Below are 16,487 nucleotides of genomic sequence, written 5' to 3'. Positions count from 1 at the left end.
AGATCAACCTGCAGGTGGGAACTGACCCAATCAGGCAGTCACATGGAAGTTAGGAGGCTGCCTGATTGGTGGAGGGCTGGGCAGCCTGGGTATAAACCAGGTCCTGAGAGCAGATCCGGCAGTTGCTGCAGGGAGCCGAAGGATGAACATTGCCCAGTTGGAGATCTGTTGCTCCTGGAACATCTGGAAGTTAGGGTAGGAACTATGGGAAGGAGGAGGTTCCTGGGAACCCAGCGAGCTCCAGAGGAGAGACTGAATATCTTCAGTAGAGTTATTAAGGGTCCAGTCCAGCAAACTCTGCAAGAAATGCCATGTATATCACTCAAAGATTTCCCTAAAAAAGGACTTTAGAACCAGGCCTTAATTATATGAAGGGAATAATAGAGAAATCCCTTGTAAAAGGGGGCTTTCTCAGGGCCAGTCTGCCATTGGCCTGCCCACCTGTTTCTGGGCTAACAGCCTGCCTCACTTGTCTGCCATGCCTTGCTGTTTAATAATTGATTTCATAGATTTCATAGACATTAGGGCTGGAAGGGACCTTGGGAGATCATCATTGGTTCTAATGAGGCAGGAGGTTGCCCATTCTTGCCCCAATGCCAGGGAGAGCTATCTGCAGCTCCAATCCTCCCCTACACCACAGCCCAAGCCTTGCAGATGGCATCCACCAGTGGTTTGCACTGCTTTAAAACATACACACAAACAGACAAACACATACTGGGTTCCGAGCCCTTAGCCCCCCTCACTGGGGCTCCACACTGGGGTCTTCCACTCATTGGGGCTCAAGTAGCCACAGCCCTGCCTGGCCCTTACACCCCCACACCCCCCCTCACTGGGGCTCCGCACACTGCTCCTTTACTGGGGCTCACTGGGGTCTGCTGCCCTGTCCAGCTCAGGTGGCCATAGACCTGCCTGGCCCCCCTCTCGGGGTCCCTGCAGCCACAGGACTCACAAAGAGCCTGGACACTGCTCCAGGTCCCTCCGTCAACCTGGGCCCTGCCTCAGGACTCCCATGAGCCTGGGCTCCCTCTGAACCAGTTGAACCCACCAGGGATATGGGAGCTGGGGTAATTAAGGTGCCAAGACCAGCCTTTCACCAGACTGGTAACTGGCCTAGTATTTCCTGGGGGCTCCTGCACCACTGGGGGCCCTACCAGACCACCCACTCCTGGTAGGGTGCAGTTTTAGGTCATGTCCAGGACCAAGAGCCTCCTGCTTCTACCTGCAGAGGTTTCATTCAGCAGTTCAATCACGCAATGTTTCTGCCTGCCTGACAGCAGTGAACTGCTCTGTTTATATAGGTGGCCATGGTCCTAAATTGAATGCCGCAATCAAGCACCTGCTGGCTGTTTGACACAGCCCTTAAAGTGGCAGGCACCAATAGTGTCCTGCCATACCCATCTCTTCCAATCATCTATCCACTCATCTCAGATATTTTCATGGTCCTCCCAGAAAGTCCAAAGAGACCAAGCTTTCTTCTATATAGAAACAGAAGGAATGTTAAGAATTTTCACACAGATTTTCAAGTTTCCTCTGTGTATCATAAAGGAAGTGTATGCCAAAGAGATAAGCTCAATACAATTCTTTTTTAAATCCTTTCCACTCCACATTTGAGGACTCTCACCTTTTTTATCCCCCTAATCATTTCCCATCAAAAAATATGAATAAAATTTTAAAAATCAGGGTCTTGACTCCCTCTGGAAGCAGATCTTGAGACTTGCAGCTTAACTAGAACTAAAAACTGGCTATTTCTGATTACTTTTAAATATATGCCCTACTGAGGCATATAATTAAAATATTGAGGCTAAGTCAACTCTGGGCCCATCTACAGAAGACATTTACTGTGGAGCTGCCTAATTAGCTCTGCAGTGAAATCTCAACATCTACACATGCAGCCCTATTAGGTTGCAGGAAACTAATTAACTCTGCTACAAGTACTATCTTACAGTGGAGTTCTTTAATGGGCTTGCTGCTTCATTGCAGTGGCTACCTGTCAGCTAGCCCTACACTGGAGCACCCTTGTGCCTCAATCAGCCCCTTTGCAGGACGTTGATCTGGGTCAGAGCAGCCCCAGTCTAGGAGGTTGATTCCCTAGGCTCCATGCAAGCTGGGGCTGCTCCAACCCAGCTCAATGTGCTGTGCTCCCTGGCACATGTTCAAACAGTGCCTAAAAGCAATAAACTCCAGTGCAATATGCACCAGAGTTTCTGCCACGCTAACAGCACATGTAGATACACCCACAGTAGCTTACTCAGCAACACCACTCTCAGGCAGCCTATGTGGAACAGTATGGCATTTCTCACAAACCACAACTAGCATAGCCTTGGCCACTCTATACTTCAGGTAAGTTCACAAGTCCTGCTGAAGGAAATGAACAGATGGAGGCTTAAGAGGCTCAAAAGTCATAAACTGTTTGTACATGAAGCCCACAAGTACCTGGAAGAGATTGGGGGTACTGAACCAAACTTATGGGCAGTAATGAAGGAAAATGTCAGTTAGTGTGGGTGGAAGCTAACTAACCTGACCCCAATACAAATGCACAATACCACTTCCCTGTTCCCTGTTGGGTGGCATCCCCAAAGAGCATGGCAACATGCTTGAGGGCACTGCTGTCACATACATCAAGTTAACTATGGCCTAAAGTCCCAGCATAACAAAGCCTAGGATAAAATTAGCATGATCCATGCAGAAAATGTCTTCCTTTTATAGTAAGCTGGACAGAATCCTTGGGATCCATTTCCCTCCTTATAAGTCCAAAAAGTTTCACTATGTGCCTCTAAGTTTGTGTACAATAAAAAAAGGATTTGGTTTAATTAGTCATGGTAAAAGTAAGTATTGGAGAGGGCCCCAGAACCACAGTGGGAATGGGTAACAGCATTGTGTTGTGTCAACATTAGTCAGTGGTAACAGAGACGTTTTTCTTTCCAGTGTTGGGAAAATCAGCTTTTGATAATTTTGAGATCCTATACCTTGCCTAGACAATGCACAACAAATCCGGAAAACTTGGGAGAGTGCTCCATGAATTACTTTATCACCTGTTTAGTATTCTTCTTTTACTTGTTCACTTGTTGTAAAAGCCACTGCTGTTTATCCTGAAATTAATCAAGTCTATGATTGTGTAGCTATCATATCAAAGCACCTTATGGAGCCAGCTTCTCAGAAGGGAAAAGAGGCAAGATTATTGCATCAAAAACTCAAACCTCTATTGGTCTCAAGCTTTGGTAGCATCTCTGAAGTGACAGTTTCACTTCCTCACCATATTAGTTCCTGCATGATTTTCAAAAGTACGACAAAAATAACTGTCCAGAGAGCAAAAGGTAAGCAATCATGTTGGCATCCATTTGGAGACTCCACCTCTCACTGCTGGGAGGTGAAGGCGCCAGCTGGTGGGGCGACATGAAGGTAGCAGTCAAGATGGCTGCTTCCCTGTTATCCCCCAAGCCCCCCAAGGCCTCTCTGCCAATCAGTGGCAAAGGATGGGGCCACATAAAGGGCAGCTAGCAATCAAAATGACAGCCACCCCCTTGTCCCTCCTTCTCCCCTGGACCCTCTTTGCCAATCAGTGCCAAGGGGTGGGACCTCTCCACCAATCAGCACCAAGGGGTGGAGCTACCACAAAATAACCACAGAATGAGAACTTTACCCTGCAATCAACCTGCAAAAATTGGTAAGCCCCTGCCTCCCTCCCCGTGCACAATTTAGGTAGAGGCACACTCATTCCCATATGCAAGTGGTTGCATCTGTTGTCTAGCTTTAGCCCCCATTGGTAATGGAAGGTGGTAATCACACTTAATAAAGACAAATTTGAGAAATGAAAGCAAGAATAAGGAGTCTGCCTGGAAGTTAAACAAATAAATTGATAAGTAAAACTGAAAAAAATTGAAAATGTATCAAGATCTGGTAACATTACTTGTATTTTCCATGGGCTCCCTCCCACAAGGCATTTTGAAGTCTTTTTGCTAGCACAGTTTTTTCAGGCCTGTGTGCCAGGAACTGTGAAAAAGGTATCACAGTGCAAGTATGGATATGGTGCAAAACAAAACCTAGGAAGTCCTTAAACTGATGTTATCCAATTAGCTTGATTTATAGCTTAGTTCTGTAGAATAAGCACAGCCCCAGTTACTGTATAACATTCTGATATATTATGAAATTATGAAATGCACTCTCTCTGTGTTTGTGTGTGTCCCACTACTTTCTCTGTCTTTATTCAAGAAGAAAGGAAATCCTAGTAATTTCAGCACACTGCTTTAGACAGAAAATATGCTATCTAAATTGTAGCATTACTATTCATCTACAGGGAATTTGTTACTGGTACGTACAAGACTGATGTATGACACATTAGCAGAATCAAAACATTGGTTTGATTTGGTTCTTTTATTGCTTTGTGTGCGTGTGTGTGTCTGTGCGCGCACGCGTGTATAATATATCGCACAGTGGTGTGAAATTCAAAATGAAAACTAAAATCTTTATATCAAACGATCTAAGCAAAAACAGATATCCAACTCAAAAGTATAACCACCATAATTCCACATGAAATCCTGCAAAACCTTCCTTTAACTAGAGACTGACTTACATAGAGAACAGTGGGGTGTATTCAATGTGTTTAACAATATTTGTGCTATATTAAACATGGAAAATAAATTAGAAAGAACGGTTACATGTTTGGCATGATGACAACACTGCTTTGTAGAGTTACAGAGCAGTGGGCAGAAGGGTTGACATATGATTCTAAATGGAAAATTCTCTCAAAAAATAACAATTGGACCAAGACATCTCTTTCTATTTCTTTGGAAATTTCTCCCCCCACCTCACCCCCCCACCAAAAAAAAAAAAAACCCTCTTCTCTCTCTCCTTGAATCCTGACACCCTTTAATTAACACTCTTTTTTTGGTGGCACTGAGTACTGTAGGTTGCTTGCGTGACTGGATTCCTACCCCTGCAGCGCTACTAGGCACCCCGTGGAGCACAAACAAAAAGCCCCTGAGAATCTGACCCAACTATTTTCCTATGAATAGAACACCCTTTCTTTATTAGGATAAGAGATGCAAGTGCCTGTGTGTGCTGTATTAGGATAGAAAAGAAAATATACATCTACGCATAAATATAGCATGTCCTTGAGAGCAAATTTCTGAATGCAACCCAGATTGAAATCTTTCTGAAGTTGAAAAGTCTCATCGTCCCAGCTGTGTGGACCATATTCTAAACAGTTCTCAAACGGGGGAAAAAAACAAGTGTCAGGAAATCTTTTGAGTTGCCACCACTCAATGAGCAACAGTCACATCAATGCTGACCTGCAAGACAGCCTGGCAGGCTTCCTCTAACTGCTGCTTTCATGGTAGAGTCAGGAGTGCATGTTTTCTAGCCCAGGATCCTCAGCTAGGCTGACACTGGCTTCCTGTTAGCCTGCAGGAATCTGGCCCCTCAAACACATACCCTCTGCCCTGGTGCCAGGGCAGCCAGCAGGAACATCCATCCTTCAGAAAGCACAGAAAGGCCAGATGTCTCAAGCAATACATTACAAAGGCAAAACATTAGAAGAGGGTCAAGCTTGCCTAACCTTGTGTCCGTATGACACTCAAAGCCAGGATAATCTCTCTTCATGGATGCTTACTTGGCATTTACGCATTAGGGTGTGTAATGAATTAAAAACAATTGAGCTAAGTAAAGATACTTCAGTATTTACTGGCGATATGAGGACTACATGGGTCGAAAGTTGTGCCATTGAGATCTGGGTGTACTTAAGGCCGTGTAGAGTCACACCACACCAACCTACCATGTGCCCTGAGAGAGAGACTGTGCCATCAACTGCACTGGGCACATAATCAGGGCTACTCCCTTTTGGCAGCTGGGCCTGTCAAAACACTTAACTCTTCTTAGTAGCTAAGAAGCCAAGATAAGTGCGATTCATTATAAACTCTTAATTTAGCCCTCCATGAAAAGCAAGATTTAAATGTTGTTTTGGCAGCATGCAAGTGCTTTTGAAAGACACAGCTGGGCCAGGTGGGTGTCGGGAAAAGCATCTGGGCAACAAACAAGAGAGGATGGGGGTGGGGACACATAAGCAAGAGATGCTATCTGGAACAGGGCAGCTAACAACCGCAGGGAGGGAAGGCAATATCCGAAGATCAGAGCTGCTTTACTTTTCAATGTGCTGCTAGCAGTACACCATTCCATATAGCAATAGGGGTAGTATGATAGAGGGAGGTGGGAGAGCTTCAAAATGGGAAGATCCAGGAATGGGAGCAAAGGAGGAGCTCCCCTTCTCCCCTTTCCCCCTCCTATCCATCCCTCATACACACTTTGGCTGTGCTGGCAGTCACATTGAGCTTTGAGCTCACCACCCAGCCAGCAGGAGCTTCTGCCACTGCTCCATATGAACAGTGATCTTGAAGCTTGCCAGCTGATCTGGACAGGGTCTGGCCAGATCCCTTGCTTGCTGTGGCACCAGCGCCCATGGAGTGAATATTTCTGCCTTTGCCTTTCTCTACTTCACCCTCAATGCTGAATTCAGCAGCAGGAGAAGGGAGGGGGCAGGCAATGGCAACAACACTCACCCCTTGGGCTCTGGAGCCATCCCCTAGAGAGACCCACAGCAGCAGCTCATGTGGAGCACAGGCAAAAAGGGATGCAGCCACACCACCACACACCTCCTGGATCCCACCCTTGGGAAGTTCCAAACTGACCAAGGGCTTTAGACAACTTAATCTGAACATAGCACTTAGCAGCCAGTGGCACAGCATATTAGTGACAAATGTGTTCTCCAGTGGATCATTTTACCAGCTAAAGGCACTTGTCTACATTACACCTCTCCTGTTTCCACGTTACACTTTTCCTGTGTCCACATGACGAAAATTGCCATTAAGAGGTATAAGACTATACTTATAGTATATATGACATATATATGTCACATAGACTCATAGCTATAGATACTCAAAACATAGCATAAGGTCTAAGTCCCAATAAATGGACTACGGTGTAAGAGGGTAGAGGACAGGAGAGAGAACAAGTATTGAAGGGATCTGGTTGTAGGCTGGGCGGGATAGGACTGCAGGCAATGATGATCTGCCAGTGCAGTAGTTAAACGATTGACATGCAAATAGACTAAGTGATAAGAAAGTTCCTCTCATTGAGCCTGGGCTGTTTCTTTCTTCACCTCAATCCATACCAGACATGGGAGCGTAGCTCATGCTGGCCACTGTGTGGTGACTGGGGGGGAAGGAGGGGGAGGAGAGGGAGTTGGAGTAGGCTGATCGTGGCCACCACAAATCCACTTCGGGGAAAGCTGTCCTGGGCATGGGGATAGCCAAGGAATCTTAATCAACCATGATAACAACCCCAGGCCACTGCCATGCTGGTTCTCAGTTTTGGAAAATATCCTGCTTTTGACGTGAGGATACAAATGACAGGAGACACAGGATTCTTTCTTTTTTACATAAAAATTCCTACCGTAATGTTTCCATTTAGGCTTTAGCCTGGGTAGCCTGGGTATATTTGCATGAAAAAATTTCCCTCCCCAAGTAGCAAATCTTGCCCTAAAACGCCACCTGGCAGTAAAGTAGTACTGAATGGGCAGGAGGATAAAGTTGTTCTGACATGCCCCCTAGTGCATTTTACTAGTTATAGCATAATAAGCCATTGCGTGGTAAATCACATCCACGTTACTTAATTAGTTGCTGTAAACTAAGTAAGGAAAATTAAACCAGGAGCATTTTTAGTGGGTAAACACCAATTATGTGGACAAGCACCCTAAGATTCTCTCCCTAAGATTCTGCCGATTTCCATTTTATTCCCTGATAGCCAGAGTTTAAATAAGAAAAATGAAATATTAAGCCTACTGAAGTAAACATGGATATCATGTACTGTGGATATTAATGGAGCCAGGTTCATGTTAAAGCTTTTGACTGTTCAGATTAACCGGCTGGTAGACACAAATTTAAGCCACTTAAATAGGGACTTTATCCAAAATCAGGAATTACATAATTCACTAAAAAGCTATGGTAATCCTGATCATTACATTTTATATTAACTAGCACTTTAATCCTGAGTACAAATCTTACATTTAAGATACTGAAGCAATTGCTCTACCTTTTCCCACACTGCCCTTTACATGCCAGAACAACAATACTATTAAAATGCTACTTCTATTTCCTTGAGCTTAATCATCATAGTTTACCGAACCCTGAGAGGGATAAATTCTGATCTCATTAGCAGAAGTGTAAACCCAGAACTGTGAAAATGGAGATGTACCAGTTTAAATTGAGAATCACTGATCAGAATATTTAGAGGGTTTGATAACTATGCTAAATCACTATTTTAATTTTTGGTCTTCTTAATCATCAATGGTATTACGTAGGAAGTTGAACAAAACAAAAATCCAACTTGTATTGCAGTCAAGAGTGCAACAGTGAAAAATCCCAAGTAAATCAAAAGATCTGGACAGAGTTTTAATTTTTTTTGTGCTCGTAAGTCACTCATGTTATTTTAATGACAATTAACTGCATTGCAAAGTAGTACATGCACTGATAGGAACATCCTGAAGATGACCTAATATTAGATGTGAAGAGCACATCTTTTGGAACATGTAGAATTTCAGTTACAGCGTGTTACTGTGATTCTTTTTAGCTGTGCTCCCCCATTATCTCACAGCTGCAGCTAGTGGCCATAGTTCAACTGAGCGGCACTTCCCCTCCCACACTAACACCTGCTGAGATTGTATGATACAGAAGTTGCATTATATCAGCTCTCTCCACAGAACACTGGTGTCAAGCATTACAGACTCATTTTCTCCCAGTGACCTCCTGTATGTTGTTGTGAGTACCATCTGCTACCACATCATATCAAGAGGGGGATGTGGGTTAGGGTCTCCTGAGGCTGAGAAGAGAGCGTAATCTAGGCCTCCTACTGCCCTGATGAATGCACTAATCAATAGGCTATTATATAGAAAGATGGACATCATTGCAACCAGTATAGTCTGGTGGTTTCTTTAAGGGAGGTCATGCATACTTTAAGGTCAAACAGGGAAATGCCTGAAGTACCTCCAGGGTTAGACTGCAGCTGAGTAAGGAACTGTATTGGTTCACCTTATTTCTGCCTACATCCTTTATAGGATGTGCTCTTTAAAACTGGAATACTATTTCCTTTCTCTCACTTTCTAATAAGGCATATGATAAAAATATAACAGTCCATGTTGCATTAGAAGCACATAAAGCAAGCAGTACCATAGGATTTTCATTTAGGTTGGAGTCCCTATGAACTAGGTGCTTTAATCAAATCAGTCACAAAGTCAAAGAGTGGGGAAATGTTGTTTTCAGCGCTTTAGCGCTAAGAAAAGAATGGTGCACTTAACAAAGTTAACCACAGTTACAGAGACACCCTGAGGTTAGTGATGTCCCCAGCTAGATGATATTTTGATGTTCTCACCTCTCTTGTGTAACTCAAGTCAATAAAATATTCCATTGTCTTTCTGTGTTCAGACTCTGAAGAGGCTCCCATTTCACATAGCATCATGGAAAGAAGAGACCTTGGATCACTTCTGTGCAGTGCTCCTAAGCAAGTGCCCCAGCAATTGCATTCAATATACATCCTGTCTTGGTCTTATGAGCCCTTTTCTGGTACAAGAAGTCACCAGGCAGCTGTAACTTCTAAATTAGAAAGCATTCAACCGAAGATCTGAAGCTACTAATATCTATAAGCATCTATAATACTTATTCAAACTGACAACATAATGTTCATCTTACAAGAAGCATTATTTATTTACAAAACCTGATTCTGATCTTATTCATATCATTTTCAAAATCTCCCATCACCTTCAGTGAAAAAAGAACTGAGAAAATGTTACTTCCATTGCCTATGTAATTTAATCCACTGTCCTCAACCCATATAATTGTAGTCCTATCCGTTTCCCCTATGTTCAATGCCTTAATCACTGAAATGCTTTCATCACTAGTAGAAACTAATTTCCACAAACACTGAAATATTAATCATCTTTTGATATCTTAATATATATAGTGACACAAGTCTTTTAAGACAGTTGGATCACTATTCCTGGACTGACACCTAACCGGTCTGTAGATAACTTCCGACATTTCAGTTACAATCCCTTTAGTTCAAGAATAAATGTATATTGCCTCAAGAAAACTCAAGAAAATGAGTTTTTACCTTTTGATAAGCAGACCAGCAGAAGAAGGGAGAGAAGCCATCTATTTGCTCATTAAAAATTATCTGATTTTTTAATAGCTTAAATTCCAATTTACAGAGTGCCCCAAATCAGATATTTTAATGCATCAGTTATGATTCTGCTTGTGAAGTCCTTGGCCTTTCCTCTGCAACTGTTTATTTATATATTTATACAATATATATTGCACTCTTCCCAACAAAGGCTGAAGGCAACTTACTGTAGGAGAGCAGAACAACTTAAAAGGGCAACTAGAATAAGTATACCAGCTGTCATGGTGGTTTCTATGATGTCCATCACATTTGTTCGCTAGGAACTGGACAATCAGTTGACTGAAATGCTGACTAAACTAATTTAATGCAGTAACTCATAACCTAGATTAGAATGCAAAAGCTTCTGCCTGCCAGACCAGTGCACCAGCAACTGAGAATATGTAGGATTTCTCCTGCCTCATACCAAGGCATCCAGTCCTCACTATATTCATTTTAGTTTGTCTTTAGAAAAATGAAAAGGAATAGAACCTTCTTTTTAAAATCTTTTAAACACTATTCCCACTATATCAAAGCTGCAGCTAACTGAATTGAGCTGCACTTTCCCTACTACACTGACACCTGCTGAGATAGTATGGTATAGGACCTGCATTATTCCAGCTCTTTCCACAGAATGATAGGTTGCAACAAGTTGTTTTACTCTTCTGCTTGTCAAATTTCCCACTAGTGCTTCATGTTAGATGCAGTGAATTGGACAGGAAAGCTAATTCTTTTCTCTTTCTTAAACTGCAGCCTGTCTCATATTAAGACCAATATTAAATACTCTCTCTCAAGTAGAAGAAATAAGAATGTAAAAGTGGAGCATATTAATCAGAATTTGACTACTGCATAATATCTAAAAAGTTTCAGGATAGGTTTCACTCCTGTCTCTTCAAAAAAAGAATCATACATTGTTTTTAACCCAGAGTACATAAGAGTGACCAGCTGCATTAACAAGGGAACACTACTTTAGCCAGTCATCAAAAATAAGCTTTAGAACAGATCTGACACTAACTGCATAGCATGTTTTAATTTGGCATTTTGAACCTTGGCCCCCAGGAGTGGTATATGGCTGTGATAATGATTTAGATCCTGAAAAAACAAGTCATCAAGAATGCACTGTACACGCACTGATAGGAACATCCTGAAGATGGCCTAATATTAGATGTGAAGAGCAACTCCTGCTAGTTGCAGTTTAAAGATGCTTCCTAGTAGATATTACACCAGGCAAGCATAAATAAAAGAACACCATTCATTTCTGAATAAGGTACATCCTCTACCCCAAGTTTAGAAAGGAAAAAAAAGTATTCTGAAGGGGAAGTCTCTAATTTATAAAATGAAAACCTTGAGGCAACTTCTCTCATAGTTGAGGGAGCACTGAGGAAGTGATTTTCTATGGCACTTGCTGGGCATTTTGATTCATCACAGTCCAAACAAAAATAGTCAGATTTCTCCTTGGTATAACACCACTGGAGCTAGATGAGGGGTAAGTTTGAACCTGTGCACTTTCTTCAAATTAACAAATACTTTGATAACTCCTCTTTCCAAACCAACTCGGTCCCCCATCTGCAAATCCAGATCCTCCTCTTGGTTTTAGCAGCGTAACTGGGACTAATGCATACCTAAACATGATTAAAATCAATCACCAAGTATCTTCAGTAAGGTCATAAAGAAAAAATTCTTGCCACTTAGGAAAGAACAAGAGCTTGACAATACTGCCATCTAGAACTCCCTGCTTTCCATTCGTGTTACAGGACACATTCAGAGGGTCTCCTGAAAAATGACATGATCCAAGTTGTTTGAGGATGGGAAACATCTTACAGAACTTCTTGCAATTGTGGATATAGTTTCCTGGGTCTAAAACCGCCATGCTGCCCCATAGTCTATGGTGAGGGTAGGCAAGCTTTTCTGGTTGAGGGCCAGCATGATGCACTCCAGCTCAGAGGCAGGGAGCTAGGTAGGTACTTAAGACCTTGCTGCCACTGTTGCTTGTCTCCTTAGCAGCACTGGGAAAGTTCCTGTAGCTGGCACTTTTCTCCACAGCACATTCATCCCTGTGGCTCTACTGGCACCTTCCCCTCCTCCCGCCACCCCTCCACTCCCAAATGTCACTGTAGCCCCATGTCCATGGGCCAGATCTGGCCTGCAGGCCGTAGAGTGTCAGCCACTGGTCTATGAGAGTGAACCAGAAAATAAGGAATCTTTCACTTGTTGGAATGCTGTTGGTCACATGTATTCCCAGGTAGAGAGAGAGACTGCTCTTCTTCAACACAGTGCTCGAGTCATAAGCACAGTAGCCACTAGATGGCACTGTAGGATGGTATTTTCTAACAAATATTCTCCATTATAACTTCAAAGGATTTTTCCCATTCTGTTTTCTTTTTTTGCAAACTAGGCTGATCAGTTCACATTTTGGTTCAGGTCTCCTTCCTTTTCTGTGTTATGTTCTTGAAATGAAGACAGGATATGATGTCCTCCCAACCTATTTCATTTAGTAACATTTTATTAGGTTACTTTTTAATCAATACACCTTAGTAGGTCAAGCATCTTTGTATTATCGCATTGCCATATAATAGTAGTTCATGATTTAGGCAGTATATCTTGTCTGTTATAACAACTCTGCTATTATGTTGGGTAACCTAAGACTTCCTGCAGCTTCATGCATCTCACAATCTTAAATGTATGATTTTAAATGTGGAGCATCAGACCCTCCACCCCCAGTAAGTTAGCTATGTTTTATATGTTAGATTATAAAATATCCAGAACAAGGACTGATTTGATATTTAACTGAGCCCATTGTCACCATTTAATAATCCCCATACTCCAATAATCTCCATGACTGACAGCCCTCTCAGCCAATCAGCAGTGTGTGGGGACATGGGGGGGAAGCAGCTGCCATCTGCGAGGCTGGGCTGCAGTGGCTGTGAGGACCACTGGCTCCCACTAGGGAGTCAGCATTTTATTTTTAGTAAGCTCCCCCCCCCCCCCCCGGAGATAATGCCTGATTTTGTGGTTTCCACAAAATCTGCAAAATAACAAATTAAGTAGGTCCCTAGTAATACCAGCCAGCAGAGCTGACCCTAAGGATATGTAGTGCCTGGGGCATATCAGGCTGTGTGGGGCCTGTGCAGAGCAGGGGCAAGCGGCAGAAGCCAGGGTGGCGAGTGGCCTGACCACAGCAGCTCTCGGGGCCTGTATGGCACTGCCCCCCCCAAAGGGATGGCTCTGCCAGCCAGCAACTCACAGATTTGGGAGTTGATCTGATGCTGTACAAAAGAAAGGGAGAGAGAAAGGCCACATGAATGCAACCCAAGCACTTACCACTCGGCCTGTGAGTTTGGCAGCAGCTTCTCTTGCTGCTGCTCACTTGGGGGAGGGCCCAGGGGTCCACACACTGCCTGTACAGCAGGAAATCAGAAGGCCATGCGCTGCTGGCACAGCCTATGTGGTGGAGGGATTCTGAAGGAAGTGCCTCTGCACCATGTGACCCAGCATTGACGCCAGAGTTGGACACCCCCAGTCTAGAAACCCCAGGGACTGTCTCTATTTTAACAGAGATGCTTACAATTAGTGACAGTCCCTGCCTTGCCTCATTCATTGGTATTGTGAGCAAGATACAAAGGGTGGGAAGAAAGGGAACTGCAATAGCCCCATTTTTCAGGTGTGGAACAAAAACGCACACAGATTAGCGGTATTTGTCCGAGGCTGAATAAGTAATGTATGGGAGAGACAGAGGCTTGATACTGGTCTCCTGAGCCCAGTCCAGTGCCTTAATAACATGGTTTTTCTCCTTTGGCTTGCATCTGAAAATGTGTTTAACTCTATCCTAACTACACAGTTGGGCCACTCCAGTTAGTCCAATAAAAGATATCACCTTAAGAAACCTTTGCCTTTTGCATAATTTCTGGACCATCATGGCTACCACATCCCTCCAACATTCATTTAATAAAGATATGAATTTGATTACAAGGAGATACTACTTCCCCTCATGTCTATTATTGGCCAAATATTTCTGCCTTGCCTGTTGCAGGAAGCTCCATTGATTTTGGTACTGTAATTTGTGAAAGACACAAATAAGAGATGAAAAAAACAAATTAGTGACTTAGGCCATGTCTACAAGGCCCCCTGCCTAACGCTGGACCACTGCTGACAGAATAAGCCCCACTCACTCATTCCTACTTGGAAAGACCAAAAAGCCAACAGCTAGGCAGAGGAGATTACTCAGAAAAATGTTGTGTGTTCACTCCAGGGTTGTGCTCAGACGGTCTCTCAGGAGATCCTGACGTAGCACTGGGAGAAGTATTTTTTTTTAGCAGCTAAATCTTGTTCAGGTACACCAGAAAGCAATGGATTATGTTCATGTTGCTCCCAGGTTCAGAAGGCAGGCCATAAAGATGTCACCTTGCTTTCTGAAGAAAGGGGTTCATAGGTGTATTGCTTGCTTTTCTGGAAGAACAGGAGTCTTGCACAATAATAGAAGTTACTGTTATTGGCAGGCCCAGGAAAGAAGCAAGGGAATGAGTATGGATGGTGACCTAGTTCTACTAGGAATGGGCTCTCTAAACCAGGTAAAGGCCCAGTGTTCTGTCCTAATAGATAAATGATGTAGGTTTCCAGAACTATTAATCTCGTGCATTTCACAAGCCCTAGATTCACTCAAAATATAAAACAGAGGGAAAAATGGAAGCCAGTTTATTGACAGTTCAGAGGCTGAGCAAGCTACAGTGGATGAGAAAGGAACGTGTAATCCAGATTGCAGATTTTTCAAGTGATGCCAGTTTCCTTAAAAGCAGGAATTAAAACCCGTTGAGTGCAGAGAACAAGCAGTCAAGTCAAGCAGTGCTGTGAGTCCAGGCTTCTGCACTAAACAGAAAATTGAACAATAGTCTGGAGACAGAGAGGCCATGCACTGCCAGCCAGAGAAGAACAGTGACTAATGCCTGGTGCTCTGTTCTTCTCAGACTAGCATTTGTCTCTCTTGTGTTCTAGCCTTTTTTGCTTTCATTGACTTTTGTTCACTACATAATTGGTTTAGTGACCAGGCTTAAGAGGAGGACCCCACAGTGTCAGTAGAGATTAGGGTTAAGGGAAAGGCAAGCTGGACTTTACTCCTGTCTCTGCGACCTTTGCCACATCACTTATCCTCTTTGCCTTAGTTTGCTCAACTGTGAAATAGGAATAACCCTCCTTCCCCTTGCTTCTCTAAAGGCGGCCAAGATGCTTAACATTTTCAACATGTTTTGAGATCCCTGGAATTATAGGAGGGGAAATCATTTCTTTTCATTAAAGTTCCTCAGAGCTTCCATATAGCAAAGGCTACACTTTTACTATTTCAGAAAATTAACAGATTAGGTATGATGTGGGGAATTATAGGGCTTTTCTGTTGGTAAAGGACTCCAATTATAGGGTGAGTTGTATTCTTCATGACTGCCATCCACTGGGACCAAAAGGGTTGTAGAGTCAACAAATTGAGACAAAAATTCTGAGCCAAGGTATTGATTGATTAAGGTGCTTCATTGCTTTGATTATTTTAAGAGTACTTTTTCCTAGAAACTCTATCTTGTAAATTGGTGGAGTCTCTACCCAGCTCCTAAAGTCTTAGCTCTGCTGGCATTGTACACAACATGCAGTACATGGGAAAATGCCATGCTTACTGTATATAGTCCAGCAGTGCTCAATCACCAACCTGCAGGCCAGATCTAGCCTGTGGAGTCATATCATCTGCCAGGCTCACCACACAAAAATTTGGTGACCGGGGACCGGTAACAGTGTAAATTGCTGCTCCCCTATTGCCAAATACCCCTACTCCCCTACCCATGGGAGGGGGGGCCCTGCGGGCCAGAGGTGATGGTCCTGCGTACTAGATCAGGCCCAGGCTAGAGCAGGGCTTAAGTGGCATGGAGCCTGGTTTGGGTACACAGGGCCATGATAGTGCAAGGCCCAATCCAGGCTTATGCAGCCTGGCCTATGGGATCTGGCCCATGCTACCTATCTAGCCCCAAGGGGCCAAAAGGTTGAGCACCATTGATATAACCTAAGTACTCTTTATAGTTTTTTCCTGGGATTTGGCTTTAGATAGGCCCTTGTGGACAGAAGGGATTTAAGTACTTGTTCTTAATTGTGCTGCCCTATTAAGTATACCCCAGATCACTTCTTCCAGCTGTCTGAGTTCAGCACATTGTTCAGAAATACTGGACCACATCACCTCCAGGCATCTTCCCGAGAACACATTCAGTTTGTGTACATACTCTTATTAGAAATGATACCTTATATATTAGGCAAAGAAA

The sequence above is a fragment of the Crocodylus siamensis genome, chromosome 5, assembly GCF_052110815.1.
Source record: "Crocodylus siamensis isolate JL-2025a chromosome 5, ASM5211081v1, whole genome shotgun sequence".
Classification (NCBI taxonomy): domain Eukaryota; kingdom Metazoa; phylum Chordata; order Crocodylia; family Crocodylidae; genus Crocodylus; species Crocodylus siamensis.
The sequence above is the reverse complement of the archived record's forward strand: the minus strand, read 5'-3'. Positions refer to the sequence as shown.